This window comes from Dermacentor albipictus, unplaced genomic scaffold (assembly GCF_038994185.2).
Source record: "Dermacentor albipictus isolate Rhodes 1998 colony unplaced genomic scaffold, USDA_Dalb.pri_finalv2 scaffold_27, whole genome shotgun sequence".
Taxonomy (NCBI): Eukaryota; Metazoa; Arthropoda; class Arachnida; order Ixodida; family Ixodidae; genus Dermacentor; species Dermacentor albipictus.
The window spans coordinates 4,007,216-4,013,215 of NW_027225581.1; positions in this window are offsets into that span (position 1 = coordinate 4,007,216).

Sequence of the window (6,000 nt, forward strand, 5' to 3'; positions counted from 1 at the left end):
AGTGATTGATGGTGTCTGCGATGAAAATAGATGTTTCATGAGATATGGATGAACAGTGAAACAACAAATGGCTGTAGCACTAGTGCCTCAGCAAGGCCTTGAAAGCAAGGGCTGGGAGGCACGTGCTCTAGAAAATGGTTTCATTGCAGCTACGACCTCCAGGTGGAGGCCGTGCTACAAGTAGCCTGGCCAAATTACATTTAGGGTGTCAGTTTCAGTTAAAAAGTTTAATACTGTTCCAAAAGTAAAAAGGGGTTCGTTGCTCAGAAAGAATGCTGGGTGTAATGGTATGTGTTGGCGATAAGCGGAGGGGAAGTACTTTTTCCTTTCTGCCTCTATTTCAGTGCATTGGATAGGAACATGAATAACTGTAAGCCTGTTGCCACATTTGGGACATGTAGGAGGTTCGCTTCCCGTCAAAAGGTAAGAGTGAGTGGCGTACGTATGTCCTATTCTTAATCTACACAGAAGTACTTCCTTATGCCTTGCTGTTCTTTCAGTTATCCAGTTCCCTAATTTTGGTTTGATAACGTGTAGCTTATTCTGTAGTGCATTATCCCATTGATGTTGCCAGTACTTCCTAAGTTTATGGCGTAAGAAGGGCTTAAGTTCTGTTGCTGCTATGGGTCTATTAACATCCGTTTCATTAAAGGCAACTGACGCTGCACTTTCGTCAGCAGCTACATTGCCTTTTATGCCCCTATGGCCAGGTACCCAACATAGGACGATGTTTTGGTTGTATATTAAAGCTAAGCATAGTTCTATGTATAGTTTATTAAAAACAGGATTCCTATGTTTTCGAAAACTCATTAAGGCCCTTATTACGCTTAATGAGTCGCTGAAAATGATGGCCTTATTGAGATTTGTTTGTCTGATATGTTTTACAGCAGAGAGTATCGCGTACGCCTCAGCCGTGAAAATACTTGTGTTGGGATTTAGAGAATCCGAGGTGGAAAAAGATGGCCCAAGAGCTGCATACGCGACACCAGCAGATGATCTGGAAGCATCTGTATAATATTCGGCACAACAGTACTTCGCTTGGAGTTCGAGGAAGTGTGATCGTATGTGTGCCTCAGGTGCATGTTTTGTTATTTCGACAAACGAGATATCGCACTCCATGGTCTGCCATTCCCAAGGCGGTGGAAGGCGAGTGGGAGGTAGGATATTTTCTGGGAGATGAATGTCTGTTTCGTCTACCATTGCTTCCAAGCGTAGGCTCAAAGGGATTCTAATACGTGGACGGTTACTGTAAAGTCTGGCAGCGCGCAGGTCGCTAACGATGGAATGGCATGGATGTTCGGTGTCTGATTTTACCTTAGAATAGTATGATAAACTTAAGAATATTCTTCGCAGATGTAAGGACCATTCGTTGGACTCAACGTAGAGACTTTCAACAGGGCTCGTTCTGAAGGCGCCTGTTGCCAGTCGTATACCGAGGTTGTGGACTGGGTCGAGAATCTTTAGCGCAGTCTCTGTTGCGGAGTGGTACACCACGGCTCCGTAGTCGAGGCGTGATTGTATGAGACTCTTGTACAGGCTAAGGAGACACTTCCTGTCACTGCCCCAAGTTGTTCGAGAGAGCAGCTTGAGGAGGTTCATGGTCTTCAGGCATTTTTCTTTAAGATATTTTAAGTGGGGAATGAAGTTAAGCTTTGTGTCCAGGATAATACCTAAGAATTTGTGTTCATGACTAACAGTTAATCTTTCTCCATTAATATTGATGTCTGGGTGTGGCAGTACACCTCTCATGTTTGAAAATAAGACACATGTGCTTTTTTGGGGGTTCAATTTAAAACCATTCTCGTCCGCCCACCTTGAGTCTATTCAAGCCAAGTTGTAGCTGCCTCTCGCAAATGCTAGCGTTGCATGACCTGAACCCTATCTGTACATCATCCACATAGACGGAGTAGAAGAGTGTGCGAGGCAATACGGTGTGGAGGGAGTTCATTTTAACAATAAATAACGTACAACTCAGTACTCCACCCTGCGGTACACCTGTCTCCTGTAAAAATGGTCGAGACTGTACGTTGCCAACTCTAACACGAAATGTCCTGTTTGAGAGATAGCTTTCAATTATTCTCAGCAGGTTGCCGCGAATGCCCATTGCAGAAAGATCCCGAAGGATCCCGAAGCGCCACGTAGTATCATACGCCTTCTCCTTATCAAGAAATACTGATAATACAAGTTGTTTGTGGACAAAGGCATCCCTGATGTACATTTCCATGCGCACCAGCTGATCTGTCGTCGATCTGCCCTCTCTGAAACCACATTGATATGGGTCTAATTTCTTGTTTATTTCTAGATAGTGGACCAGGCGACTGTTTACCATCTTTTCAAAAACTTTGCATAAGCAGCTCGTCAATGCTATGGGCATATAACTACTTGCCAAGGAAGGGTCCTTACCCTGTTTCAAAATAGGAATTATGATGACCTCTTTCCAAGCAGAGGGAATGCGGCCGGACGACCGTATAGAATTGTAGAGACAAAGAAGGGTTTTTTGTGTTTCAGGTGGCAGGTGTTTGAGCATTTCATATAGGATGCGGTCAGATCCGGGGGCAGATTGGTTGCAGCTGTTTAGTGCTGCCTGAAGCTCTGCCATGCAAAAGGGTCTATTGTATGCCTCGTATTTTGTGCTTTTCCGTTCTAATGGTTGTCCTTCTATTTGCCTTTTGTACCTTTGAAATGTTTCAGAGTAGTGCGACGAGCTGGATATCTGTTCGAAATGTGCGCCAAGAAAGTTCGCCTGATCTTCCATGCTGTCGCCTTGAGTATTCACTAAAGGCAGAGAGTAAGACTGTCGACCCTTTATTCTATTAACTCTATTCCAAACCTTTGTTTCGTCCGTGTAAGAGTTAATGCCTGATATATACTTTCTCCAACTCTCTCTTCTAGCTTGTCGCCGCGTTCTTCGACCCTGGGATTTGACCTGTTTGAAATTGACTAGATTTTCTGCTGTCGGAGAATCCCGAAGTAAACCCCATGCCTGGTTTTGCTTCTTTCGCGCTTTCCGACACTCATCGTTCCACCACGGAAGACGGCGTTTTGTGGACAATCCACTTGTTACAGGGATACATTTGGCGGAGGTGTCAAGGAGAAAAGCCGTAAAATATTCAACAGCAGCGTCTATGCTTAAAGCACACATGTCGTCCCAGGATAAACAAGCAAGCTTTTTGAACGTTTCCCAGTCAGCCGAGTCAGTTCTCCAGCGAGGTAATTGTGGAAGGCATTCATTAGCCATTGGTGTGCTTAGAACTACAGGGAAATGATCACTACCGTATGGGTTTTTAATAACTTTCCATTTAAAGTAAGGTAGAAGAGTAGGAGATGCTATGCTAATATCTATTGAGGAATATGTTTTGTTTGCCATGTTATAATACGTGGGCTCCTTCCCGTTCAAAAGACATGCACCTGAAGAAAAAAGGAACTGTTCAATCAAGCGACCTCTCGCGTCGCAGCGCGAGTCGCCCCACAGGTTGCTGTGCGCATTTAAATCTCCAAGCACAAGATATGGTTCAGGCAACTGATCTATTAGTGCCTGAAATTCTTGTTTGTGGAGCTGAAAATGCGGCGGTATATATAGGGAGCAGATGGTTATCAGCTTATTTAACAGTACAGCTCGAATGGCCACTGCCTCAAGGGGTGTTTGTAGCTGTAAGTGTTGACAGGCTATAGATTTGTCAGCTATGATGGCTACGCCGCCGGATGATGCGAGGGCATCATCGCGATCCTTCCGAAAAATAACATACTGACGTAGGAAGTGTTTGTGTTTAGATTTCAAGTGAGTCTCTTGGACACACAGCACTTTAGGAGTTAGTTGACTAAGGAGTTCTTGGATATCATCGAGGTTGCAAAGCAGGCCTCTGATATTCCACTGAATAATCAGTGTATCCATATTAAAATCAATGTTGTGCTATGTGTCAAAGAGGACTTGATTTAGCTTACAGCGCCCTTTTGAGGCCCTGTAATTGGAGTTTTGTCTTTCTTGGAGCGGTCGACAATGTCGCGCCGCTCCTTAGGCGTCAACTGCGCCTTCTGACTGGGTGTTGTGTCCATGGCCTCTTGAGAGGCACTGGACACGCGCTCTTGCGAGCGGTGTGTTTTACGCGAAGACCTTGTCTCTAAAGACAAGGCCTTGGAGCCCACCGTCCTGGTGGTTGGTGGGTTTGTCTTGACCTCGGAGCTGGGCTGACTGGTGCCAGCACCAGCAGAGGCCTCCACTGTGGACAAATTCGGGAGAGGTAGGGCAGCCTTCGCTGCTCCCACCGTGGGGGCGGGTGGCGTTGCCGCACGCTCGCTATGCGTTGCGCTGGCATCCGCCAAGTGCCGTTGTGGTACTGCCCCCCGACGTACCACTTCGGCGAAAGATGTGCTCTGTGCAAATGTTGGTGAGATGCGTTGTCTTGCTTCTCTGAAAGTTATGTTTTCTTTTACCTTTATCCAGACTGCGCATGATCGTGAATATGCAGGGTGGCCACCGTTACAATTACTACAACGGGGCTCAGCCTTACAGTCATCTGCAGAGTGATCATTGATGCCGCATTTCGCACATGTTAGCCGCCCTCGGCAGCTCTGGGAAGCGTGGCCAAACCTCTGGCATTTAAAACAGCGTCGCGGGTTGGGGATGTATGGTCGTACTCTTATTTTGATATATCCAGTTTCTAATGTTTCTGGTAACGTGCTAGAGCCAAAGGTAGCTATTAGGTGTTTAGTTGGCAGCTCCTTGTTGTCCCGTCTGATCTTAATTCTTTGTACGTTTATTACATTTTCATCCTTCCATCCTTCCAGGAGTTCTTCATCGGTCAAGTCCATCAAGTCGATGTCAGAGATTACGCCTTTGGCCGTATTCATGGTTCGGTGTGCTGTTACACTGACAGGGATGTCTCCAAGTTGTACAAGGTTCGTTAGCTTGTCATGTTGTGCTTTGTCTTTCAGTTCAAGTAATAGGTCCCCACTGGCCAGCTTGGTGATTTTATAGCCGCCTCCAATGGTCTCTGTGAGATACTTCGCCACAATAAATGGTGAAATAGTTCGTGCCTTCTTGTCAGGTTTGTCACTGTGTACAACGTGAAATTTCGGGAAAGTCTGAGAGGGTTTTAGAGAAAACTGAAATGTAGCATCGGTGCGCCCCCTTTTAGAGGGACGATCGGTTGAAAAAGGGTTGGAAGTTCCCATGAAATATGTTGAGTATTCAGCAACGATGCCAGTCACCCACCACCGAGCCCAACAAGGGGACACGGCAAGGTATGTGGTGAAACAAGCCCTGCCATGCCAACTGTACATCGTCGCTATAACCACATATGTTATAACCAAGGTAGGTCATAGCACACCAGGTTAACCCTCACCGCCAGGAATATTGGAAGTTATCAGAAGAAAAAGAAGACAGGAAAGACTAAAAGTGAGAGGGAAAGACGAAGGTTTGAGAAGAGAGAGATAGGAAGAGGCGACTACCGATTTCCCCCGGGTGGGTCAGTCCGGGGGTGCCCTCTACGTGAAGCAGAGGCCAAAGAGGTGTGTTGCCTCCGCCGGGGGGCCTTAAAGGTCCAAACACCCGGCATTGGCTCAACCCCCAGGATCACCCTTTCCCCGGACACGGCTAAGCCGCGCACGGCTACACGCGGGAGGGTCCAACCCTCGTGTGCTCGGGTCCGTGGTGTCGCAACACACCAAACGCCTGCTTGCGCAGACGCCCCTGCGGGGCAATTGGGCTTGTTCTGAAAGCGCCCGTGGCCAAGCGGATACCTAGGTGGTGAACAGGGTCTAACATCTTTAGCGTGCTCGGGGCAGCAGAGTTGTATACCCCGGCGCCGTAATCTAATCGTGACCGAATCAGACTCTTATAGAGATTCATTAGGCACTTCCTGTCACTACCCTACGTAGTCTGCGATAGAAGTTTCGTTAGGTTCATTGTTTTCAGACACCTTTCTTTAAGACGTTTAATGTGTGGGACGAAAGTGAGTCTATTGTCAAGTATAACACCTAGAAATGTGTGCTCTTTGTTTA